The 25651-nt window shown below is 47.0% G+C and overlaps 1 long non-coding RNA gene across 1 annotated transcript; it reads left to right on the top strand.

Annotated features, from left to right (window-relative positions):
• Nucleotides 1-4267: 4267 nt before the first annotated feature.
• Nucleotides 4268-24235, top strand: LOC131081842 (uncharacterized). Its single transcript, XR_009114287.1, has 6 exons — nt 4268-4463; nt 12546-12649; nt 13972-14041; nt 19842-20008; nt 20456-20576; nt 24155-24235. It is a non-coding gene; the product is annotated as an uncharacterized LOC131081842 (long non-coding RNA).
• The last annotated feature ends 1416 nt before the right edge of the window (nt 24236-25651 follow it).

Genomic DNA, 25651 nt, shown 5'->3' with positions numbered 1-25651 from the left:
GTGTTCTCCATGTACCTGCCCTCTGCACCAGCGCAGAGGGCAAAACCTCCCCGCTGCCCTCACACTGGTGTGCCAAAAAGGACACATCTGTGGCACTGACAGCAGCCAAGCACATTGTGAAGGTTTTTCTATGCCTAAAAATTAAAGAAGTTTGTGAGGTGGAAGGGAGGAGCTGTCTTTCCAAGGAGAAGTCAGCACAAAACAACAGCTCAAAGCTGGATAAAAATCCCAAGCCTTCCTTAGCTAAAGCCAGATTTGGGCTTCCTTACATGTGAAGTGAAAAAAGGCAAATACACTGTTGCAAAGAAACTAGAAAAAGAGAAAGAGAAAAAAGAGAAAACCCACTTAATATGTGAGACGTGGCCATTTTATATGTGCAGTCCCTATTTGTGGGAACTCAGCACAGCAGTCCTGATGTGCAGAGTCACCGAGAACAACCCTTGGGGGGCTCGGAGGTCCTGGAACATTGCCAGAAGTGTTTGGTGGTTGGACTTTGATCTTGCACAGGACGTGACAGCTGTATGAGGATGGGAGGATCACACGGGGATAAATGGTGAAGGGATAGATTAATTATAGTGTGAAACACAGGGTTTAGAATCTCGGTACAGGGGGGTTCTATGGGGACAAGATGGAGGAATTGGGGCGTGTCCTGTCCTCCTTCTTCTTCTTCTTGTCATCCATCTTCAGTGGTGGTGGTGGCACTTTGGGATTGGTTCTTACTGAATGTGCACTTGTCAATAAGGGTGAAAGGTTGGGGGGAAAATGTAAATATCTTATACGTAGTTTTTAGTATAAAGATGAGTGACCGCCCCGAGGGCACGCAGTGTGCTCATGGCTGGCTTGCTGTGCGGACCTCTGTCGGGCTGGGGGAAAATATTGTAGATAAGAATTAATAAACAACACTGAAGAACGAAAAACCTGAAGACTCCTTTCGTCCTTTGGAGTGCGGGCTGCCCCAAGGCCATCCCGAGCCTTTCCAGGCCATTGGAACAGCCGAGGAACTGGACACCTATTTTCAGGTGTTTTTCCCCCAAAAGATGTGTGGGTGCCTATGTGCACAGCTATGGCTCTGCAGGTGTTAATGACCATCCTGGGGAGGGGAAGGTTCCATGAAATGGCAGATCTCACTAAGGTAGCAGTGGGTCAGCAGAAGAGCAGCCAAATGCCTTTAGCTATTAAAAGCTGCAGACAAGAACCTAAGGAAAGCATTATTCTACCTGGCCTGAGCAGGGATAAATCAGGTGCGTTAACCAGAGCTTTTCTGATTACAAAAGCAGAGCAAGGGCAGGAGGGCTCCTGCCTGCAGACCTGAGACTGAGTGTCCTGCAGGGAAGCAGAGTGCTGGGGCTCCTTGCAGCGCTCCCCTGTGCTCAGAGGGACGAAAGGAAAACGCCTGTTTTCAGGTTGGAAGAGCAGATCCAATCCACACGGGCTGCTCAGCTGTCCCAGCAGCCTCCCTCCATCCAGAGGGGAGGCAGAGGGTGACCCGTGGTGCTGGTGTGGGGCAGTGCAGGCTGCATGCCTGGAGAGAGGGACCATGCCCAGGCAAGCAGGAACAAATAACACTGCCTACTGCAGCCAGGAAACCACTGGAGCCTGGGGAACCCCAAAACAGTCCAAAGAGACACTGATTGCACAGACAGCCCTGTCCACCTGCTGGCTTCTTCCTCCTCCTCATCCTCCTCCACTCTGTCATTTAGGATTCTGGTCTCTGTCTCCATTGTTACTGGTCATGAAGGTTTGGCTAACATCAGCTATGTGTAAAAAAGTACTAAGAAAGGAATTCCAATATTTGGCTGGAAAAGGAGAGCTTATCCACTGGGGCTGGGGCACTCTGCAGCTTCCCAGTGATAGAGACCTTAGGGGTTGCACAAGTCCAGGATGGAGGACTTAAAACCACCTAGCTGCAGACTGAGTTTGTTTGTGCCTTTTACCATTTCTCTCTGAATCCTGCAAAACTGCCCTGCAGGTAACTAGGAAACTAATGCACCAGAGATTATAAAGTGCTGTGTTGAAAACATTCCAAAATTAGCTTTCCTGCAGTCCAGATGGTGCACAGTGAATGCTTAATGGCATGGTATAAAGACTTTATTGGCACTTGTGAGGGCTGATCTGAGCAGCTGACTTGGTGCCTCTTCCCTGTGTGTGTAATGCATCTGTTGGAGCCCATGCCAAACCCACCTCCCACCACTTTGTATCTCGTGCAGGCCTCTGTGTGCATACAATTCCTAAATGACAGGAGATAATATTGGAAGAAAATCTCTGCAAGCTACACTTTACACTTGTTATCTTGAATATTAAGTTAACTCTCTGTCTCCCTCCCTTGTGCTGACTTCTGCTCATTAAGTGTTTTGCCCTCCTGCAAGTCCAGGTCCAACGCTAGGGTAAAGCAGTGGGGTGCTTGTGCTGTGGGCTCTGGTTCTTGCTGTTCTTCCCAATTCCCAAGGGATTTTCAGACTGAAGATCTGAGACTGATGAGCCCTAGGGTGGGCTGCCAAGCTTGGAACAGAATCCCTGGCTGGAACGAGGGCTCAAGCTCCATCAGGTCCTTCTACATCCACACAAAGCTTCTTCCCATCCAACAGAATAAACAAAGCTTCTTACAACACAATAGCTTCTTCCAAGGATTATTGCAGTACTCACATACCACCAATATTGACATCTCTCTGTTTTTAACATTAGTATACCCCGTGTTTTCTCATTTTATTTTCCAAATAACATCACAGATGACCAAGACAAGGCACAGCAGTGTGGCTGTATTTCTCTTCACAGAGAAAAGCAAGGCACAACTTCCCAAGGATTTTCTGGGCTTCACATTCTCTGAACCTCAGAGAAAGAAAAAACAATTCTTATCTCATTTACTGCTCCTGTGTTTTGGAACAAGGGGAATGAATTGTGGAAGATTGTTTACCTGAAGGGAATTGGTAATTGGATTCTGGTGTGAGTGTTCTGATTCACTGACCAGTTGAATCCAGGTGTGTGTGTTGGGCTGTTGGGTGACAGTCACGAGCTGCTGGGCAGTGGAGTTGAGTGCTTGTGCAGGTTCAGTTTAGATTCAGTGTAATATAGAATAATATAATAAAGTAATTAATGAGCCTTCTGATAAGATGGAGTCAGATGCATCGTTTCTCCCCTTCATCAGGGTTGCCCTGCTGTTACTCTACAGCAGTACTGGGGAGGCAGTGTTGTGGCTCAGCATGTGCTAAGAGTAGGGTGCCAGCAGGTTTAGCTCTGCCCTGGCCAGCAGCTGGCACAACAGAATCTGGACTTCTACAGCTCTGTGAGCACTTCCATGAGAGACACATTGGTGAATAATGAGATGTGACTGTCTGTGAAATGGTTTGCAACACTGCTGCAAGGAATATTTCTGGGATGGAGTCTACATGAGGCCACTGAAGAATAAAATAACTGACCCTCTCTTAGCTGTACTCATTAGCATCAAGGTTGCAGCAACTCATGTGGAACATCTTCTTGAGGGAGAAGAAAGAGAGCAGCAAGCAGCCTGGCACAGAGCAGAGTGTGGTTTCTTAAAAGTGGCCATTGTGCTTGGGAACTGGGAATGAGCAAGCACAGAGGTGTGTAAAGCTGGGAATGTTGGACCTCAGCCCTTTCCAGTGGGTAAGGAGCTGGATTTCTGCATCTCTGCTGGAAGGAGAAGCTCAGAACTGAGCTGGACTCTCAAGTGCTTTGGGGCCATGTGATTGTGCCTGCAGCCCCATTTCACCACAACCCAGAGCCCAGCTGCTGCAGATTTATGTCGCTGGCAACAGAGGGAATATCACCAGTTATGTGATGCCCACAAAGTGTTATCTATTTTATTTATGTTTGCTGTGGGTTTTTCAGCATGCCCTGTAATGCTGACATTCATGGAGAAATGAAATAAAATCTATTTGATCAAATAGCTCCTCAAGGTCATATATAAAACATGCACTCAGCTAGATTTAATTGGGAGGGGAGAACCAGCCCTGCACTGCTCAGCCTCCTTGGGGTTTCCATGCAAAAGGCAGATGCCCTGACAAAGTTTCCAGTCCTGCTCAGCCACAAGTGTGGATATTTTCATGTGGACATGACCCCCTCATGCTGCAGAGGCTGTTTGTCCCTTCCCTGGGCATAAGGACAGACAGGGAGGCTCAGGGAGCCATATCAAAAAGTACAGCTTTGTTTTCAGTCCTGTTACAGGGTATCCATGGAAACGAGGATGACTTTCCAATCCTTTTCTGGGGAAGGCACAGCATTCACTGCAATACAGTCTCTTCAACTGAAATTTTGCAAAACAGCTCTCCAGGGTGACTGGTTTTTATCCAAAAAGCCTGCAGTACAGCTGGTTGGAGGGAGCTAGCCCCTTTTAACCCTCCCACAAAACTGGCATTTCTCAGCAGGTCTGTGGATCCTGCTTTCCAGCTGGATTTCATGGGAGAGGAGAGCAGCCAGCATCCCCTGATGACACCAAACCCCTTCCCAAGGTGCCTGGGCATGGAGGGAGGTGGTGGTGAAGAGGTGGGCAGGGTGAGTGGAGGCCCTGGGGGAAGGCAGACAAAATGCTCCCCTGGCTTCAGGAGCAGGGCTGGTTTGGGGACATCAGGGCTAAAGATGGCTGGTGTGTGTGAATATGTGATGCCAGGGGTCTGACAGGGAAATCTTGTTCTGCCTAGACATGGAAAATCTCTGGAAGTTTTAAAGGCTTAAGGAGGAAAATAGTTTTTTTGAAAACCCATCAAATTTAGGAAATTCAAATAATTTCAGTATTTATGCTGCTTATAAGAATTATTGGGTTTTTAATTCTTTACGGGTGAAAATATGATTTATGCAGTTAGCTCAACAGAGGAGCTGATGGATACATTTACAAAGCTGAGTTTCAGTTTTTATTTTCAAACTGTGAGAGACATGACCACTATATGCTAGGTACTTGTACATGTGTTGCCTACTAATATATTTCTAACTTAAGGAAAGGAAAATGCTGAAAAATTAAAAGGAGCCATCTAGCTGTTTTTTAAGTAAGAAAGAAGGCTGTATCCTACCACAAGATATCAACAAATTTAAGAGAATAGAGCAAAAGCTTGAAAAATTAACGTTTGCTCTCTCTCTCTCCATAGTGTCTGTGAGGTAGCTGACACAACAGCAGCCAAAACCATCATTAAATTAGGTATTGAAGCTGAGAGTCTGTAAGCATTTTAATTGCTTGATACCATGAAGGTTTGAAATAAAAGACCTTCATTTGAAATATTTTAGTTATTGAAAGCATTTTGAAGAGCTGAGAATGGCAGCAGTCATGTCGTGTTAAACACTTCTCTAACCTTCACTGTTCACTCTGAGCAAAACTAATTTACAAGAATGTTTCTTCTACATTTCTTCTCCAAGTATACAGTTTTCCATATAAAAAGATATTAATTAAGCAGGATATTTTTTTCTCTCAAGCCTTGCATTTTTCCCAGTCTCCTATATCTCAGTTGGCTCTTGATCCTCCCATATTAAGAGTCCCTAGACTGGATTTTCCTGTTGATCAAGGGAATGGGGTCTTGTAACCAGACATGTCATAGCTCACATGTGTCACTTTGCTCTCATTAGTAAGAAAAGGGATTTGTGCATCCAAACTTGCAGAGATTTGGCCCCACTGTTGTTCTGTGCCTGTGTGCCATTACTGAATAAAGGAGAAGGATTTGTTTTGGATTATTTGCTTTCCTAACAACTTGCTGCTCTGGTTTCCTATGGAAATCTGTGACTCCTCCTGCAGGTCCTGCTAGTGCAGCTGCCACACCTGGTGATCACTTCTCCAGTGCTGGGGCTCTGGTGGGGACACAGGACAGACAGGGGATGTTCCTGGGCATGTCATGGCTCCGTGGGCTGGGGCCTGGTGGCCCTGACCTCTCCTTGTGAGAGAAGGATGGGTTGGAAAAGCCATCAGGCTTCCTGACCCCAAGGCAGGTTGAGACCCGCTGGGGCTGCGTGCCTGAGCCTGTGCCACCCCCTTTCAGCACTGCTGCCAGAGCAAAGGGATTATATTGCAATCCCTCCCATTGGGAATCTGCTTTTCTGTGAGGAAACACGCTCATTAGCCAGGCAAAAATAAAGATGCTTAAAAAGAGGTCATGCTCTCGGGCTCCTGTGAAATCACATCTGATAGCAAGACTCTCGGTGGCTCTTTTTTCTCTGAGGCATTACTTAATTAAACTTGAACCCCACTGCTCCCCAGCCAGGCTCCAAAACCAAAGCCAGGTGGCTGGGTGGGCCCTCCCCTGATGCAGCTTTGTGCCAGCCCCACTGCCAGCTCCAGCAGCACAGCTGGGACGCCCTGGTGCTCACTGGGATCTCTCCCTTCCCTCGGGTCCCCCTCGGTCACAGCACGGGGAGACACGGGAGGGGGACAGTCCCCATTGCTGGGGCTCTTCTTCAGCAGGGCCGTCCCCAGTACACAACATTACACCACAAACCCAGTGTAAAGTTTTGCCCTACCTCAAGAAGATTATTTTCCCTCTCTGCAGGTCATTTTGGTGGACCTGGTGGTTCAGAACAGCAAAGCAAAGCAAGGAATAGGAGACAGCACCAAAACCACTAAAATCCCCTCTTCTCTCCAAAGCAGACTATCTTCTGCAGCTTTCTTTGTCACAAAACTCCCTTCCTTGCATCTGATGTGGGATTCAGCAGCCAGACAGCAGTACAAAAAGGCTAGACTTGATGTTTGTTTGGTGGCTGCACAGAGCCCATAGAAATGTGTCTGAGAGATTTTTTTCTTCCTATTCAAAGCTTTACCTCCTGCTGAGTCACCAGAGGCTGGCTGAGGGAGTGTATCATGCATAATTATTTGGAAAAGCAATCTGACATTCTAACTCCTGTCCCAAAATGTGCAATTTGTAATATACAGAAGGGCAAAACGCAACATAAATGCTTTAGAAGATTCCTTGCCTCGTTTAATTCTCTCATGGCAGATTTAACCAAGAGGCCAGGAAAATACAGGACTCAACAGGCACTTCCAGAGCGCAGCCCTTGGTGCTTTCTAAACACCTAAGATGCCCTGTGCAGTGACTGGGAGGAGGCAGTTGCTTCAGTCCTTCTCCCAGCAGCAAACACCAGGAGGTGTGGAATGACAGCCACAGGATCAGAGGTGCTCTGTCTCCCGCAATAACCCAGCAGGTAAATGCAGAAGCTGCCCTCCTCTCTCCTGAGGAGCTGCAGGAAGGCTGAGTGTGAGTGGCAGATGTGCAGGTTCACTCATATTTCCCTTTGTCTGGGGTATCTCTAGGGCACAAAGCAAATGTTCCTTTGGCCAGGAGACTCGTCCCTGCCAGGGCAACATGGCAGGACAGCATTCTTCAGCAAACCCTCCTTGGACAGACACTTGCTGCTGTGGTGGTTCCAGTGCTCTAATGAGGGCTAATTCAGCAGGACACAATTGGTGTTTTGATTTTGAAAGGCAGCAAGCAAATAAAGGCAGGCAGTAACACAGAAATATAAAAATTAAATAAAAGGTCAGCCTTTTAGATGGTCTTAGCCAGCCATATCAACCGTTCTCTGTTGCCTCTTCTCCCCACACAGGGATCCAGCTCATATGGTACAGCATCATTTGGGCAGTGTGTCCTCACACACTTTACCTTCTCCAGTGGGAATGTGGTCAGAGGATAAAAGACCTGATGCAAATTTGTCTGTTCCTGCCTCCCCTGATTTATACAACTTATGAAGACTCCCCCATCCTGAGCCCCAGATGTGCCTTTCCCTCCCTTCCACCCAGGGAAAGTCTGCTTGTCTATAAAATAAAGTGTAGGACTGGGGTCAGACTGAAAACCAAGAAGGAGGAAGGGGAAAGGAAAGGGGAAGCTGCAGCTCTGGTGCAGCATTGGCTGGGAAGGTGATGGCCCAGAGCACCATGGAGCTTGGTGCAGTTTATGATGGTTTTGCATGTCAGGGACATTGCTGATGAATGTGAAGCTGCAAATGAAAAGAGTTGCTTCCAGGACAAGAGAATTTGCTAATAAAAGTGCCCGTTTTTCTAAAACAGCTGGAAGCCTTAAATTTCCTGGAGAGAGAATGTGTTGACAGAATGATGGGATCTCTCCCCATCCCCCATGGTTTGTTTGCAGAGTGCCACTCCAAGGGAGCAGCTCTCTCCTGGATGCAGAGGTGGGAAGGGCTGTGAGTCACCATTTGCCTTTCAGACAGAAAGCTGGTTGTCAACAGCTTCACATTTAAAAGAAGAAAAGAAAGGAAAAGTCCACTTGTGACAAAGGCTGGTGGCCAGTGGGTTGTGGTGGAGGATGGATGTGGAAGAACAGAGATGTGCAGGCAGAACTTTTGACAGCATTTGATGAGGAGTGGATGGATAGAACACACATCATCATTTCTGAAAACATGAGGGAGACTTTTTCCCAAGCCTACCAAGGCATTACAATCCCTGCACATCAGCTCCTTACATTACTTGCTGCAGTGCAACACATGGCTGAAGTGCCTCCAGACACCCTTCGTGTGCTTCACACGTGAGCAAACCTGCAGAGGCTCTCCCCAGGGCCCAGGGTCTGATTTGGGCAGCCCCTGCCTTTGTGAGGAGCCTCATGGTGTGTGGAGGAATGCTGTGCAGGACAACCCTGCTCCAGACAGGAGAGTCCTGCACATCCCAGCAAACAAAACCTTGGTGGGGTTTGCTTCCCTCATTGCCACACAGAGTTTACATCGCTTGTAAGGCAGGCTGGTTAAAGAACCCTTTTATGTCTTTCACTCAGCATTTTCATAAATAGCTTCACATGGCCATTTGGCAGCTTGGTGCTGCTCTACATTCAGTGGGAAACAGCTCAGTCCACCTGGCAGGGTCCTCTTGCAGCCCATCATCCATGGGAGGAGGTTGAAGCCCCTGCCCTCATGCTGCAAGCAGGGACCTGCACCAGCCAGCACTGCTCTGGGGCTTTTGGGGTGCCCATGGTCTGGCTTGCCAGCCTGCCCAGTACTGGAAGGCGTTGCTGTGCTCCCAACTCTGAGATCCTCAAAAACTCACCTTACCCAAATGAAAGGGCAGCTCAACCTGCCACCAGCTGCTGGCTGCCAGCTGGCAAGGCCTACTGGGACAAAAGGCTGTAGCCTAAAGCCACTTCAGAGAAATTATGGTGTCTCTGGTTATTTACTGTAATAACAATACAGAAGGGTGTATTGTTATTAGAGTGGGTGCTGCACCAGCAGCAGCACAAGTTTTGCCAGTGCTTGTCTGTCAGAGCCTGGCTGGATGGTAGCAGCACAATGCAGAGTGAAATGCCCAAATCCTTTGGGCTCCCTGAGCCACGGGAAGCAAAGTGAACCCCTGCAAGTGCAGAACAGTGCCCATGCTGTGATGAGCAGCTGTGAATGAGGACAGAGCTTTGAGCAAGCTCAGCTATGAGCACAGCTGGATGTGCAGCTGCAGCACCAGGACTGACAGACACGGCTCTCCAGGCTGAAGCTGAGGGCTGGGAGAGGCCTCACAGGAACAGCAGGGCACTGACAGGAGGGGAGGGCATCACCAGTGCACTGAGGTGGATCCCTGAGTGGGGATTTCCCTCAGAGTGTGAAAAACCACTCCCCATCCATATCACCTTTGCAGCCTTGGTAACCAAGGAGCAGCAGCGATCGTGTTCTTCTGGATGGCTCCTGCCAGTGCTTCCCAGCAAACTATGTCTTGTAGTTTGAGGGGCATAGGAGTTTTTTTGATAGAAAATGCAGCATTCACATTCTCTGAAAAATCCTTTCTCCTAGGATTGTTCTCCTGGGAAGCTGAGAAGCCTCAGAGAAAAGGATAACAATTTTTATCTCATTTGCTTCTCCTGTGTTGTGCTCACATGTGGAATGTGTTTGGAGATTGTTCACCCACAGGTGATTGTTTCATTGGATTCTGCTGGGAGTTGTTTGACTCATTGGCCAATTGGGGCCAAGCTGTGTCGAGACTCTGGAAAGAGTCACGAGTTTTCATTATTAGCTTTTTAGCATTGAGTAAGTATCCTTTCTGTATTCTTTAGTATAGTTTAGTATAGTATTCTTTAATAAAATGTAGTATTATAAAGTAATAAATTAGCCTTCTAAGAACATGGAGTCAGATCCTTCATTCCTCCCTTTCACGGGGGTCCCTGCAAATACAATAAGAAAACATAGTAGATCAGTTGTCATCTTCAGGAATGAGCAGAAAGATAGAGTCAAGGCATTCTTTTTCTGTTTTCTCTTCTTTTACATTTGACATCCTGGCTTGTATCAGAAGTAGTGTGGCCATCAAGGCCATGGCAGTGATTGTCCCCCTGCACTCAGCACTGGTGAGGCTGCACCTTGGGTGCTGTGCCCAGTTCTGTGCCCCTCACTTCAGAAAGGACACTGGGGTGCTGGAGTCCAGAGAGGAGCTACAGAGCTGGTGCAGGGTCCAGAAAAGATCTCTTATGAGGAGCAGCTGAGGGAACTGGGGTTGTTGAGCCTGGAGAAAAGAAGGATCAAGGGAGACCTTATTACTCCCTACAGCTCCCTGAAAGGAGGCTGTGGCCAGGTGGAGGTCAGTCTCTGCTCTCAAGTAGCAAGAGACAGGGTGAGAGGAAATGCCTTTAAGTTGTGCCAGAGGTTTAGTTTGGATATTAGGAAAACTTTCGTCCCTGAAAGTGTTGCAAAGCATTGGAACAGACTGTCCAGGGCAGTAGTGGTGTCACCATCCCTGAAAGTGTTGAAAAAGTGTGTGGATGTGGCACTTGAGGACACTTTAATTGTAAACATGGTGGTGGTGCTGGGTTAATGGTTAGACTTGGACATCTTTTCCAATCTGAACATTTCTATGATTCTGTGATTTTGGTTTATGTTTCTCTTGTTGCAGAGGTGGTGTGCAGGTGCATGTGCTGATACCCATATGACAGGCAGCTGTGGCACTGGGCTGTCTGAATCCCCTACCTGCATTCTGTGCATCACTCCCAGTCTGTCTGCAGCATTTTTGCTACCATGAGCTTTGTTTCACCTTTCCCTTCACTCATTCAAGGAGCTTTAGCCCCTTTGACTTTTGAAGGTGACTAGACTGTTCTGTTAATATTGAAAAATCAGTAGAGACCCCTTCCACTCAACAGAGACCACTTCCAGTCAAAGAGACCCAGGTATCAGAGGGGTTCCTGTCAGGGAGGACCCATATTCAGCTTCCCCCCAGGACCCCAGATGGCTGCCTGGGGGTGCTGCTGACCCACACTGCTCAGGAGTGTCTTTAGCTCTTGCTCTGCACAGCCCATGTAGCTGGGCACAGGAGAGGGTTGTGCAGGAGTGGGCAGGCCCACACTGCTCCCCAAAAGTCTCCAAGAGAGCCGTGCCAGCTCATCACCGTGAGTCATCTGGGAGTCACTGATGTGAAGGGATGGCTCAAGGTGCTCCTCTCCCAAGCACTGATCGTGGGGTCCATGCTGAGTCAGAGGCAACATTCAAGGATCAGGATTCATGCCTGGCACCCAGCTGTACCTGCTGAAGGCAGCAGGCAGGCTGCCAGCTCCTGCCCTGCCCTGGGGACCAAGAGGGTGGTGACATGCAGGTAAGGGAATGACAGAGATAGCACGTGCACTGATGCCAGGGGGCTAGCTAGTGATGTGTGAGGGAAAGTTGCCTCAGTGACACGAACAAAAAACATCTCCTCCCTGTCAGAGAAAACAGACCCGAGTTCAGATCACAGAGATGCTGCTCTGCTTTATTCAATTGGTCAAACAATTAACCTAATTTTTCATTTTCAAGACCACACAGGTCCCATAAGAATTTAAATATTGACAAAGAGCTAATACCACACATGAGGTTTGAATATAACCTCCTGGTATCTGTTGAGAAAATCAAGGAAATAAATAAATTGAGAATGCATGTGTTAGTGAAGAAATTTTTAGAAGACCTAAAACCAAAATGGTCTGTGAGCAAAATTAACCTGGAGTGTCTGATCCTGGACTGAGGAACTTATAAAGAAAACAGATGCTTTTGTCTGTACAAAGTAATCTCAGGGACAACGAGAGCAATTCTTGCTGTACAGCTCTCAGCTCTGTGCCTGTGCTGTGAGCACCCCTTTGGTTAACCAAGCATCAGCTGGGTGGGATCTGCTGCCCAGCACTGCCAACACTCTGTGGTCAGTGGGATGTTTCCCATACTTGTTATTTCCTAAATCTCCAGCAGCAGGCTGGTCTGAGGGGGTCATACCCCAGGCTCCCCAGAGCTGCTGTTCCTGAGCTCCAGAGGAAAGGCCAGCGCACCAAAGCACCCCAACCTGCAGCAGCAAGTCCTTACAGCTAGACCCAGTTTCCCTGAGTTTTAACCCACATCCAGTGTTCCCAGAATCTGCTGTTTTTCTTCCCTGGTGGTGGTGCTGCTCCTAGACATCCAGCTCCTGTCATGTCAGATCACGCCTCCCCTGCAGATTTCTGGCCAGCCACGAGTCCCCACAGTGATTTTTCCAGCTGCATTATTCTGCAGAGACACCAAGTAGCTGCTTCATGCTGAGCATGTGAGCTCCTGTCTGCACTCCCAACAGTTTAGTTGGTCACTTGGGGACAAGAAATAGTTTTAATGATGTTGCCCTTGTTCCTTAAAATGCACTTGTCTTTCTGCAGATTTTTTCTTCTGCCACAGCGCTGCCATGAGCAGGAGTTTGTTGTGAGCATCCCAACACACCTCTCAGCCAGCTCCTTCCTTGGCAGCACTGGATTTCCTGAAGGTGAGGGACTCATGGACACATATTAGGAACACATGGGAAACAGCCAGAGGGGCATTGGGTGGTCATTTTCTACATCCCCCCCAAATCAGTGCTCACCTCTGTGTTTACAGGCAGAAAACAAGGATTTGGGCTTTTAATGTATTTCAGGGTAGAGTTTCAAAGCTGAAAGCAGTTTACTAAACTCACTGTCTGGAGTGCTGTTATGGTTGGAGGCTGCTAGAAATCTTGGGATTTCTAGCAGCCTCCAATCTTGCACAGCATTTCCACCAGCTCCAAGAGGCAAATGGAATATCATGTCTTGGCAGTAGGGAAGAACCAGCATGGAAGGGCTGGTGTGGGCTTGAGGAATGCGTCACATGGGCCCTGCCTGATGTGGATTTTTGGTGTTAGATTTTAGGACTGGCTCTGGCTGCTTTCTGTTGGCATGCAAAGCCTTTAAGCAAATCAAGAATTGTATTTTATATTGCATGATGCTGAGAAGAAAATCTGTCTCAAAATTACCATCCCCACCTCAAATTTTTACAGTGGGGTCTGCAGAGGCAAGAAATTCAGAAGGTTTTCTGAATTCTCCCAGGAGTCTCTAGTATGGATTAGAGTGCTTTTTTTTTTCCCTTTCAGCAAGGAGGAGGCACTGACCCTGATCCAGCTTTGCAGAAATGCTTGAGCTCTAGACATGAAAAGTGTTATTTTGCCTCTGTTTTGACTTTTTATTGTATTCACTTGCAGTACTCCTGTAATTATTTTGCTTTGTTTGTTTTGTTTTCAAACAAAGAAACATCTCTTCAACCTAAATTTAGTGTCCCCATGTTTGTGAGCAATTTGCAATTGGCAAACAATAAATCTCTGTGTGTGTGTGGGGGGATAAGGACCCTGGTGGTACAGTGGGTGATGTGTTTTTCTCCCAAATAAGCAACATGTAGGAAAATACAGTTGAACCTGTGCATTCCTGCCTGTTTCTTTCCTGGTGCAAACATGGGTATTGATGATAAGGCTATTGTTAGAAGCTGTCTCTGCACTGATTCACAGATTTCACCAATGCTCTCCCCAGCTGGCTCCTTGCAGTTGGCTTCCCCATGGCCCTCTGCATTCTGTACCCTGCACCCCCTCTCACCTGATGAGAAGGCATTTGCACACTTTGCTGGCTGCTACAGTGATATTTAAATAGGGAAATGAAAGCATTGCATATCAACAGCCTCCTCTTAAATGATACACAAACCCTCTTTAATCTAATTCCTGCCACCCCCACAATCCCTGCTTAACTGCAATTTTTTAATTGATCTACACCAGTGCTCAAGTTTTCTCCCTTGCCTTGTCTGCTACAGGTTGGATCCACCTCTGTCTCTTGCTCTTCCCTTCCCTCTGCCCTTTCTGAGGATGTTCCTGGCAGAATATGTGAGTCTTATTATGAAAGAGAGTGGTTATTATCCAGTGCAGTAGCCTGGAAAGGACTGGAATTTACATTTTAGCATGGAGGAAGGAGATTTGCTGCCATCTGCACCTGGTGAGAGAAAGAGCTCCACAGCTGGAGGCAGCTGCCAAACTTCTGCCAAGCCCCCTGCCTGTGAAATAAAGCAGGCTGCTCAGCTCTGCACCCAGCACAAGTGTTAAGTCTACAAATACATTATCAGGCAAAGTGCTTTTAATCATGGAATATATTTGGATTGCGTACAGCTGGATCTAGGCATGACAGGAAATAGCCATACACATGCAGAAAGAGGGGTTTTTTCCCATTTCCATAGTCCAAGCAGTGAGATCCTCTGGGTTGTTATCCTGGTATTCATGTGAGTACTAAACACAATTCATATCTGTCACACGTGCACTGCAGAGCAAAATGAAACTCCTGGAAATTTTACATCAGATACAATTAACCTCTTGTCAACCCATTGCTTGGGGCTGCTAGTAAAAACAGGGAAAATTAGGAAAATAAATTTGCAATGCCCTTTCCTTATTGCATGGGCAAATGCCCTGTATTAGGCACAGAACTTTCCAAGAGCAAAGTCCTGGACTGGGGGGATGTGGCAGATAGGGGTTGGTGCAGTAGGTGCTGACATCATGGGTCAATGATGCCATCATACTGACTCATATAATCTATCTAGGTAGTTAAATAGACATAGAATTGGGTTTTTTAGTGATGAATGCTTTTGGGTTACAGCCAAAGCTGCTCCAGATGAGGGCTGTGCAGAGGCTGCAGGTCAGTGTTGGGGCAGCTGCTGGACTTCCCCACAGGGCTCTGCCATAAGCAAATCCTGCAGCCCTGGGGGCTCCCTGAGTGTCACCTGTGGGGTATTCTGCCTTCCCAGCAGAGGGGAGATGGTTTCCAGTTTGAATTCAGGGGTGGGTGTGGTGCTGTGTCCCATCCCAGCTCTGCAAAGCCTTCATCCCCATCGCCACCCTGCACCACGGGGGGCTCTGGCCTGGGGACAGAGTTCCCATCGCAAGGACAAGGTGGTCCCTTCCAGGCTGCCTCCAAGGACTGGGGCTCCTGGCCCTGAGCATGCCAGTGTGGACACCTCCCTGCCAGTGTCTGGGCTGGGGCCCCAGCCCTGGTTAATGGACCAGCACTGAGACAGCATTTCTAGAGCCTTGGGCCAAAAGCTGGGACTGCTACTTGAGGATATTCATTTGGGTATTTCACTTAGCAGAGGAGCTGAGAGGCAAACCAGCCTTATGCTGCCTGTCTGCAGGGGCAGCCCTGCTCTCCCTGCAGAGTGCCATGATTGGTGCCTGGGCTTCTCACCCTGGGGGTACTAACTCAACTGCAGAAAAGCTGAGAACTCCTAATTCCCTTCCCTTCTTATTTGTTTTTCACGAGTCTCTCAGTAAAAAACTGTTTGTGTTAAATGCTCAGGTGGGAAGGTTTTGGTGTGGGACCTACCAATGAGCTGCTGGCACTGAGGGCCAGCATTCCACTGGGAAATCTGTCATCATGAGCTCAGACCAGCTTGCAGGCAGACTTTGAATATCACCAACAGTACATACATTTGATTCCTCAGGTAAATACAAATTGAAAAAGTAATATTTAATTGGCATTTAAGTAAGCAATATAACAGCACATGACCTCTGCTCAAACTTGTTTGTTCTGGTCCAGCTTCAGTCCAGTGCTGACTGAGACTTTGAGAGCTCTGCTGTGCTGCTCCCAGGTCACATCTTTGTCTCTGTGCCTTCCTTTTCAGAAGGCTGTGCTGCAATTACACTGCTCTGATGCATGAGCCTCACACGCTCCTGTTCATCTCAGACTGCTGTAGTAAATCAGGAGGAGCCTCACTGACACCCATGGCATCAGCATAAAAGCAATAAAAGCCACATCCAGAGTAGCACGGTGATTCATTGCCTCGCTATTTGCAGGCTGGGCTTGCATGGCTGCTGTGGATGCAAAGGGAAGGGAATTGCCACAGCTTGGCATTACTCTTCCCCTGCATGCCTCTAGTGCCATCCTTTTATCTGCCTTAATGAGGAGGTTCAGTGTGTCAGTGGGAAGGAGATGGGCTCACAGGAGTCAGCTGAATTCCGTGTACTTCCATGGCTGTGGATGGTGCACACCAGTAGGTAAAATGATGCAGGATCTTTCCACCCACCCCTAAAAAACTGGAGTGTTTTATGGACTCTTCCAGTAGTGGCTCTGCAGGTGGACCTGGGGGGAGGCTGGAGGCAGGGAGTGCTGTGGCTGTATGGAAAGCCACACCAGGGTTATGGATGGATCCCAGCACCAGGAGCAGGTCCAGCCCCAAAGCACCAGAGCTGCGGGACGTGCGAGGCTGCGGCAGGAGCACCAGCAGGAGAGGATGAGTGCTGGGCTCCCACCTCTGCCTTCCTCCCTGACCTCTTCCTCTTTGTTTTCTTCCTGTTGCTCAGAGCAAGCTGCTGAGTCAGAGCAGCAGGAGCAGGAAATTCTCTGTTTGGAGGGTGAGATCAGAGTGTTGTTCCTGCTAAGCAAAAGCAATTTATTTTGCTTTGCTGGCGATTTCAGCGTGGCCAGGAGGCTGAGCACACTGAAATGGTGGTCACCATGCTAACAGGCTGCTTGTTTCCCTCACACCATCATGGATAGCACAGATTCCAAATACAATGACACTGGTTTCACAAATTAAATATTGCATGTACTGTAATGAAGTGTGAGCTGCATTATTAAGAACAGGTCAGAAGACTTTTTCCACACCCATTTTCACAATGAGTAATTATAATTATTCCATCCCATCCAGAGGACTCTAAATTTTAATTATATTGTAAATTGTTGCAAAATGCTTAATCTAACACAAGGGAAAACACAAGGAGGGAATAAGAAGCAGCTTTTCATCTAGTGATGTTACAATGGTTGACAGGATGTTCTTAGAGGTTTTATTAGCTAAGAAAGTGGGACTTTATACTGATGGATAAAGGTTTGAATTTAATTGGTTTTGGGTCTAAAGGCTTACAAAGAAATACTTATATTGGGCTGCAAATGATATTTCCCTTACAATGCAGAGGATGCCTTTTCTCTGTCTAAAAGAAAAGCACAATCCTGCTGCCTTTCTTCATAAAGGTCCTTTCAGTTAGAGAGTTTGCATGGTGAAGGCCACAAAAGAGAGCGCAAATCTGTTTTTCTAAGAGCCTCTCTCATAAAGCAAAGTCAGGATTTTCTTTCAAAATTTTCAGTGCAAAAGGCAAAAAGAAATTCTTAACAATTTATGGCAACACTCATTTTGACAAACAGTACATTGGTTTGAAATTACACTGTTTTCCCAGATGCACATTAATCTCCCTGCTCCCATGGGCTGTGGCAACAGACCCAAAGCCTTCAGAGTCCACAGTGCCCACACATTAATTTATATTCTTAAATCATAACTAAAGTCATCATCCTGGTTTTCCCTCTCTGAAAGAATTTAGATGAGGTACCCACAATTTTGATGGCTGAAATTTGGACATGTGCATCTTGCCTTACATGAATATGTGAAGAGGAACCTGAAGAGCTTTTATTTTAATAGGGAAAAGATTTAGAGCTGGCTTTCTTTCTCCCCTCTCAATTGGTTTTGAGCCTTGGGTAGCACAAAGCTATTCATAATTTTGCAGGTTACTGGACCTCCTCCACCTAAAAAGCATCTTATGCTTTCCCCAGCTTCCCCTCAGAGGGCTGGGCAAGCTGTGGTAGCACTGGAGTCAGGGAAATCTGGAAAGCTGCTGAGTTCTCCCAGACCCTCATAATGCAGAACATCAAAGGATCTGGTCCAGGTGCCCCGACTCATTCTCCTCTTCCATGCCCCTTACAATGAGACACATCTTTTTGTTCACTCACAAAAATGCAGCCTTGCTATTATTTCAGAGTTGTAAGGGGAGGAATGAGCATGCTTCCAGTTGCTGCTTTTTTCCAAAGGCTCTTCCTCAATTCAGAAATAAAAGGACAGGTTTTTTTTTCCCCAGTGTGAAACACTGCAGCATCTTCTGCTGGTGCACAAACCAGCACAAAACCTCTTGGGTGAACAGGCTGCTGGTGATCTCCTCAAAGGGTGGAAACCCCTGGGCTTTCTTGCTCTGCCCCACGTGTGCTCTGCTCGAACCCCCAAGGTCTCATTGCACCTTTTGCAGAGGTGAGGGATGAGCTGGAACAGGAAGGAAGGAGCTTTGCTTTGCTGAGCACCAGGGAGTGCAGCTGGAGGTTTTTTGGTGGGGTCCACCTGCAGATGGCTGGAGCTGCTCGAGCTGTTGGCCCCTTTCACACTTCCATGGAGATGTAAAGCAGGAATTAATCTTGGGCAAAGCCTTTCTGGGCATGAGAAGAAAAGGATTAACTAATGGGCAGCATAATTAAATAGAGGGTGATTGCCATCTTCATTTCCTGTACCCTGCCCTGGGAGGATAATAACAGGTTAGGCCACATCAAAATGTTCTTGAATACCTTTGGTGACACGACAACAAAAGCTAACTGCAAAAATGTCTAGAAAATCATGGAGTCAGCAATGTCTCTTGGCATTCACAGTTCTGTCTTACTGTGGCGAGGCAGCTCCTTGGAAGGTGCTCAGGAGCAGTGGTTTGGTAGTAGGTAGGTGTCATGCCATCTTTCCATTTGCTTCCAGAAAGACTGCAAAGCCTTCTGTCCTCCTCCAGTAACAATGGTGACATGAGTGATCCCATTCACACAATGTCGCCCTCTGTAAAGAAATATTTGCAAAGAGGAGTATGGGGTAAACAGAGTTTTTCATGGGCAAAGCAGAACAGATAATAATAGGATTGCCATTTCTATGAGCCCTCTAGTGATAAAATGGGGCTGTGAATAGCATAACTGGGCAGTGAGACAGCTATTAATCACAGAGTGCTGTAGATCATGCTTCTCAAGGGCTGAATTTGTTATGGAAATTGGAATTCATTCCCTAAAGAAACACATCCTAGAGCAATCCCATTGTAAATGCATTGCCAACAGGTGGAAGACAGCAGCCCTTGGTCATGGCAAACACAAGGAGTGTGATCCCTTTAGCTGTTTGCTTGTTCTCCTTCCCATCCCATTTCCCTTCGCTGTGATGCTGAGGCAGATCTGCATTGCTGTTGTGCCCACAGGCCAGGGATCCTCACAGCCAGGCACTGCACACGTGATAGTGGAGAACTCTCCTATGGCCATGGGCCTAACAGTTTGGTGTTTTCTACTCCACTGCTTCATCCTTCAATCACATTATCCCAGCTCAGCAAGCAACAACAAACCAATTTTTAATTCAGGAAAATGGCCAAGACATTTCTTCTGGGTGAAACAAACACAAAAGTTGGCTGTAGGGTGTCACCAACTCCTACTCATTTTCATCCTGCTGCACTGGAAATTGGAGCACAGTTTAATAATACATAAGGACAGGGATGATGCATTGAGAGTTTAAAACTGATTTTAGTACTCATAGCTTACTCTACTGTAGAACAGTGCAGCAGTGGGATGCTGTGTGTTTATGGCTACATAGGTAGCAGCATGCAGCATGGGTTACAGCAAAGGATGTGCCTCTTTTGGAGGGAAAATGGATGAGTTTCTAATTTAATTGGGGTGTTTGTAATGATGTGCAAGTGCCATGCAGGATTGGTACCTGTCACACATGGGTCAGAAAAACAATGTGCCCAAACTGCAAGGCGTGTGACCCCATTGCCTTCCTCACCCCTCCAGCCCAACTCAGTGGCACTGTTGCACCCTCAGCTTCTCTGGCTCTGTTAGCAAACCAAATATTAAATGGATCCTGATCTTTTTCAGGGGGATGGGAATCCACACTTTGCACTTGCTGCCATTCCTGAATCTGAAGAGAACTCATGAAGAAGCAAGCACAATAATTTATTGGTTCAATTAATATGTCCAGAACTGATTTCCTGCACTGACCATAGCTTAATGAATAATGTTCCCAGCAAAGTTTGCAGGTACAGGTAGGAAAATGTTGTTGCTACAGATATCCTCCGTGATGCTAAATCCTCCTTTTCATCATGCTCCAGTGCTTTTGCATGGAAGCTCTGTACTGCACGTGTCCTCACAGCTTTGACCAGCACTCACATATAATTTGCTGCTGCTGCTAAGGGAGCTCATATTGTGTTCATGATGAAAGCTGCATCAACAAGATTGCTGCAGGGGCAGGTCTGAAAAGATGCTGCAGACCTGGAAATAGCTGGGAGGGGAGGCTGGCTGTACAAGCCGGCCACTGCTGCTCTGGGCAGCCAGAAATCAAGGCAGGTTTTGACCAACGGTGAACTGAAGCATTTGGGACCCTTGAGCTCAGCTTTGGGCCAGCCCAGCTGTGATTCCAGGTGCTTTATCTCACAGAAAAGCCACCTGCCAGAAGAGGCCAGGTAACTGCCTTTTTCTTCTTTCCTGTGCAGCTCCAAACTGTGATGGTCCTGTGGAGCACTGGCAGCAGTAAAACATCCAACTGCTGGATCCCTGGCTCCCTCTTGGTGTCTCCCCTTCCCTGCATCCCAGTCTGAATGGGTCTCTGGGATGGTGAGTGGGACAAAGAGGAGAAGCTATCTGTGAAAAATCTATTAAAATAATGTTCCTGATAGTTAGTGCATTTGCATGTGTAATGGCTGAGGTGCTTTCCCTGGGTTATGCCATTGCCAGTTTGGGAATGGCCATAAGGCATGTCTGCTCCAAGCTATGGTGAGCAATACTGGAAAGTGCTGGGTGGAGCAGGGAGGGGGGCAGCTATTATGTGCACATGGTCATTACACATGTAAACACAATATTAAAAATAGAGCTGGTTGAATACTGCCAAGCATTTCTCTGCTACCCGTTGGAACTAAAGGCAGACATGGGTTTGGCTGGAATCCCTGCCATTTTGTCCTGTGACCATTTCAGTGTGATAGAAAAATGCCTGCAGAAAATGGATAACAAACTCCCGTGTGTCAGAAAGTTTTCTTCCATATGGGGTGGGACACTGTTCAACACAGCAGTGGCAGAACAGGATTTCTGAAACCTCCTGCCAAGGATTTGCATCCCTCCCTGGAGGAGCAGAGGCTGCAGAGATGCAGTAAATGAGCACAAATCACACTGGAGAGCACTCAGCAAATAGAGCTCCTGGGGGACTGATTCACCCCGGGGGAAGAGCAAAGATCAGCACAGTCACTCCAGAGGACAGCAATGCCCTGCATTTTCACCCATTGTCACAAGAAGCTCTTCATTGCAGAGATGGCATGGAAAAAGTGGGAACCTTTGGACTGAGAATTAGCAAACTGGGAAGAATGTGAAAGAAAATCTAAACCCAGAGACCCTCAGGCTGAAAGGATTAAATTGATCCTGAATATTCAGAAGAGGTGAAGAGCCAGTGAAATTATTTGGAAGCTTGGAAAAAAGTCCTTCCTCATGAACAGTTCAGTCTGTTTAGTTTATGACAAAAAGGAAGATTGAGAGGTGATGTGATCAGGGTGCAAAGATACTTTCCTAGGGAGAAAGCAGTGCATACTAAAAAGTAAGCACTGCTGTAAGCAATACTGCCTCCTTGTTTCCTTATATTTTGTCTGTCTGTCAAGTAATATAGCAGAAAGAAAAAGAAGACAGAGCTGGGACAAACTTTCATGAATTCAACTTCAATGTTTGACATGCAATTCCAGCCACTGCATTTTGCACATAAGCTGCTGTATACCAAGTAGGTGCCCTTCAAGGGTAAAGAGGGGATTCCATTTTCACCATCCAAAATTTGGAACCAGGTGAGTATCCTGGAAGCTTTCACCTGCTCACATCCTCTCCTGCCTTCCTGGACCAAATCTGATGTCTTCCCAGGGTTTGGACATAAGGGAAGGGTCCTGGCACATGCCAGATCTCCTCCAGGTCTTCAGCAGAAAAACTAAACCTGCGTTGCTCACAATGCTGGTGGGAAGTGCACTCTGGAGTGGTTAATGGGGTCATTCTCAGACTTCTGGAAACTTTAAGTGGTTTTTAAAAGTAATAACTTGTTCCAAGAGCTAATTTGCTTTGAAGGAAATTAGAGACATGGAAAGAAAAAGCAATACAACCTCCAGCTGTCACCTCTGCTCCTTGTCTCTACCTGAGGCATTAAGCTGTTAAAACCTAATGTGAAACAAATATTTTTCAGGCGAGTGATGGCAAGATAAAAACTTACTTTTGTTGCTAGAATTGACAAAACCAAAACCAAACCTAACCCCTCCACTCTTGCGCACTGATGGGAGAGAAGTAACTTACTCCTGGCATGAGATACAACCTACAAGGCGTTTCTGTTGGGAGAAAGAGGCATCCACGCTAGGAATAAGCGGTGCAGAGTGATAAAGCCGAGGGCAGGGCAGGCGGGATGGCTCGGCAGAGGGAGGCAGGTTTCCATGGCGATGGGCGGGATGCTGCGCGGGCGGCAGGAGGGGCTGGTTGCTCGGGAGACAGGGGCTGCTCCGGGGAAAGGCACCGCCGAGGGGTGGGACAGGGACAAAGGGACTGCAGGACAGCGGCCGTGCCATGGGATAGCCAGGAGGTGAGCCAATGAGGCGCTACCAAACTGATGCATTTCCCCACTGCAAATTCTCTTTTGTTCTTAAAAGCCGCAGCCGTGAGCAGAGGGTCTGGAAACAGCACAGCTCTGGAGGCACAGCATCCACTGACAGTGCAGAGAGCAGCAAAGGTGTCTACAAATTAAACAGTAAATAAAAGCACAGCTGGTGGGAGGAATAAAAAGGGCATTTCAGAGTGAATGTGCATCCCTCACTGAAGTCACCACTGCAGTGCATCTTAGCACCTGAGCTGATCAAGGCTCCAGGAACTGCTTCTTGGTCACCCACAGCACCAGGACAGGCCCACAGGAAGATACCAGCAGGGACATCGTTGGTGGGAAGGTCTCTCTCCTCTTCCCTACAGTCCCAGGCTGGGAAAACACACAATTGAATATTCAACCCAGAGTTTTCCCCTCTAGCCAAAGAGGGCAACTTCACACGGTGGAAATCATAAAAGGTGAATACAATGACATAGCTCATAAAGTGCAGGAGTCTTGCTTGGTGGACAGCACATACACAGGTGATGTTTGGGTACATGTTGGAACCATCTCTCTTCAAGAGGATGATCTAGTTTTCCCCCAACCTGTCCAAACCTGAAGAGATCCTGCCTTGTCTTTGTTCCTGGCTGGGTTGACACCAAAGAAGAGACTTTGCCAGGTCCAGAGTTACAAGACACCCCTGAACTGCACAGTATGGAGACTCACATTTATGGATCCTCTTATTAATGTCTGTATGGCCCTTGTGACAGCTTCAGGTGTTACGGTGTCCTCATGGCACTCACACAAGGGGACAGCTCTTGCAGTTTGCAGAGGCACAGACATGGACAGGAGTGGGGAAGGAGGGCAGCTCTGTGTTGGCACTGCCTGGCTGGCCATGGTGCTGGGCTCACATCAGGCTGGTGTGAGGGACAGAGCCAGGGCTGCTCCCTGCCAGCGTGGGACAGACTGCAGGACAGCCTGGAGGCTCCCAAGTGGAGCAGACCCTGAGCTGCTCCCGTGCTCCCCAGGGATGCAGGAAGGGACTGTGGGAGCTTTTCTCTGCCCATTCCCAGGCAAGGAAGTACTGGCATCCATCAGCAGCGACAATGCCAACACTAATCCAAAGCTGCCCCCATTTCACATTAATATCATGTTGCACTCTACCACCATTAGCACCACAGCACGAGTAACCTCAGCTCCTCTCCCACCCCACAGGCCTGAGCAGCAAGACCAAAGATAAAGGATTATTAGCTACCACAATGGGACCAACAGAAGTTTGTCATCTATAATGGACCATGGGATGCTGATCATTTCTCTACACTAGCCCATTAGTAACAGGGCTTTAAGAAGCTGAAAATGGCTTTAAAAAGTAATTATATTTTGAGAACTACAACCACAAAGTTTATTGTGCTCATGAGGATTTCATTCATATCCTTCCATATATTGATTAATATCATGTATTTTGCAAAGAGAATTTATAATTTCTTAATAGAAAAATGCAGATTTATATAGATTCTTGATTTAACAAATTTAAACTTAGTAAATTTTTGACCAGTTCCTTGTATATGCAGTTATGCTCCTTTTTTTTTTTTTTTTTTTCCCCCAGAATCATACTCTTTTGCTGCTCAACACCATTTTTATTGGAAAGGATTTACCAGCTGTGCAATAGTGAGACTGGAATGGTGTGTGATCCCCTCCCAGTGCTGCTTCCTGCCCCACAAGGACACGGATTTCAGTGTGCCAGAGTGTCCTCCCTGGCAGGTCCTTGTCCTGAAGAGTAACAAGAAATAAAATCTTTCAGAATTAAGGTAAATCCTAAATATGTCTCCTTTCCCATAATTTCAGCCACTTTCACTTCATTTTGGAGCCATTTTCTCAGCAAAATTCCCCCCAGATGTGTTGTTGAAGATAGTGTATCTCTGTAAAATAGCTAACCTTTGTCTGTTACATTGTGATGGAAGAGGACTTTTACAGCAGCTAGGCCCTCTGTTTTGGCCATTTTCCTCAAAGTTTTTTATGTAGCTCTTGTGAATGAGCCCTTTCTACAGCAAATTCTCTCAGGGAGCTGAAAGTAATCGCCTGTGTGTGACACAATCCAGGCGAATTTGTTACAGCATTTCAGGGCAACTTCTTGCCCAACCCCAACAAGAAGCTCCCTTGGAAAATAAGTGTCAAATAATATTACTCATGCCCCTAAAGAAGTATTCAAGGGGAAATTAAAGATAAATTCAGCGTTATGAACAGTCATGGCTATTAGTCATTAGTTGTCACTGTTTGGGAGTGAGTGACTCTCTTTCTGCTTTATTTTGTGTTTTGTGCTCACAACACCTTTCCATTCTCCCTTAAAGAATAGCATGGATTTTTAAACTGAGAATGTGTCTTTGATATTTCTGAATCTCAAGACTGAAGTTTTTTTAAACTTCAGTTTAAAATGGAATTTAATGCTGTACAACCCTGCCTAGCTCTCATTCCAAGTGACTTAAGCCATGCTTATTGTTGTGAGCTACAGGACATGGTCTGTAGGTGAAATAATGAGATCAGCCCTGGCTACACGCAATATAAATCCAGAGTTGGCCTTTTCTGGGGGTAGCACAGCAGTAGCAGCAAATATTTACACCATAGGAATTCTCAATAAGAAGCAAACACTAAGTTTCAGGGTTTTACCCAGAGGAAGATTCTTGTCATTGCACTGGAATGGGATGAATTAAAGGCTATTTAAAAGCTAATTTTCTCCGAGATTTATGGACATTATTATCCATCAGAGCAAAATGTGCTCCGTGAGCACCATAAACACATGCCTGAAGTCAACTGGAGACCATGAGCCATTTGTGGAAGAGTGCAAACACTTGAGACAGCTCCAGGGCAGCAAAAGGTTCCCCCTGGGAAAAAAAAAAAAAGGAGATCCTCCTGTTGTGGGGCCCAGATGAACTCTCCTTCTCACTCTGAGGGTTCCTTGAAAACCTTCCAGCCATACACCGATGTCCCTGCATCCCACTCTGCTCTTCTCCTCTGACATGTAACAGGGTCACAGAGTGAAGGGATTGATAAAAAGCTCCTTGTTCTGGCCCAGTAACAAGTGTATACTGGTTTAGAGCATGTTTGC

Source organism: Melospiza georgiana, chromosome 3 (assembly GCF_028018845.1).
Source record: "Melospiza georgiana isolate bMelGeo1 chromosome 3, bMelGeo1.pri, whole genome shotgun sequence".
Classification (NCBI taxonomy): domain Eukaryota; kingdom Metazoa; phylum Chordata; class Aves; order Passeriformes; family Passerellidae; genus Melospiza; species Melospiza georgiana.
This window is presented reverse-complemented; position numbering and strand designations above follow the sequence as displayed.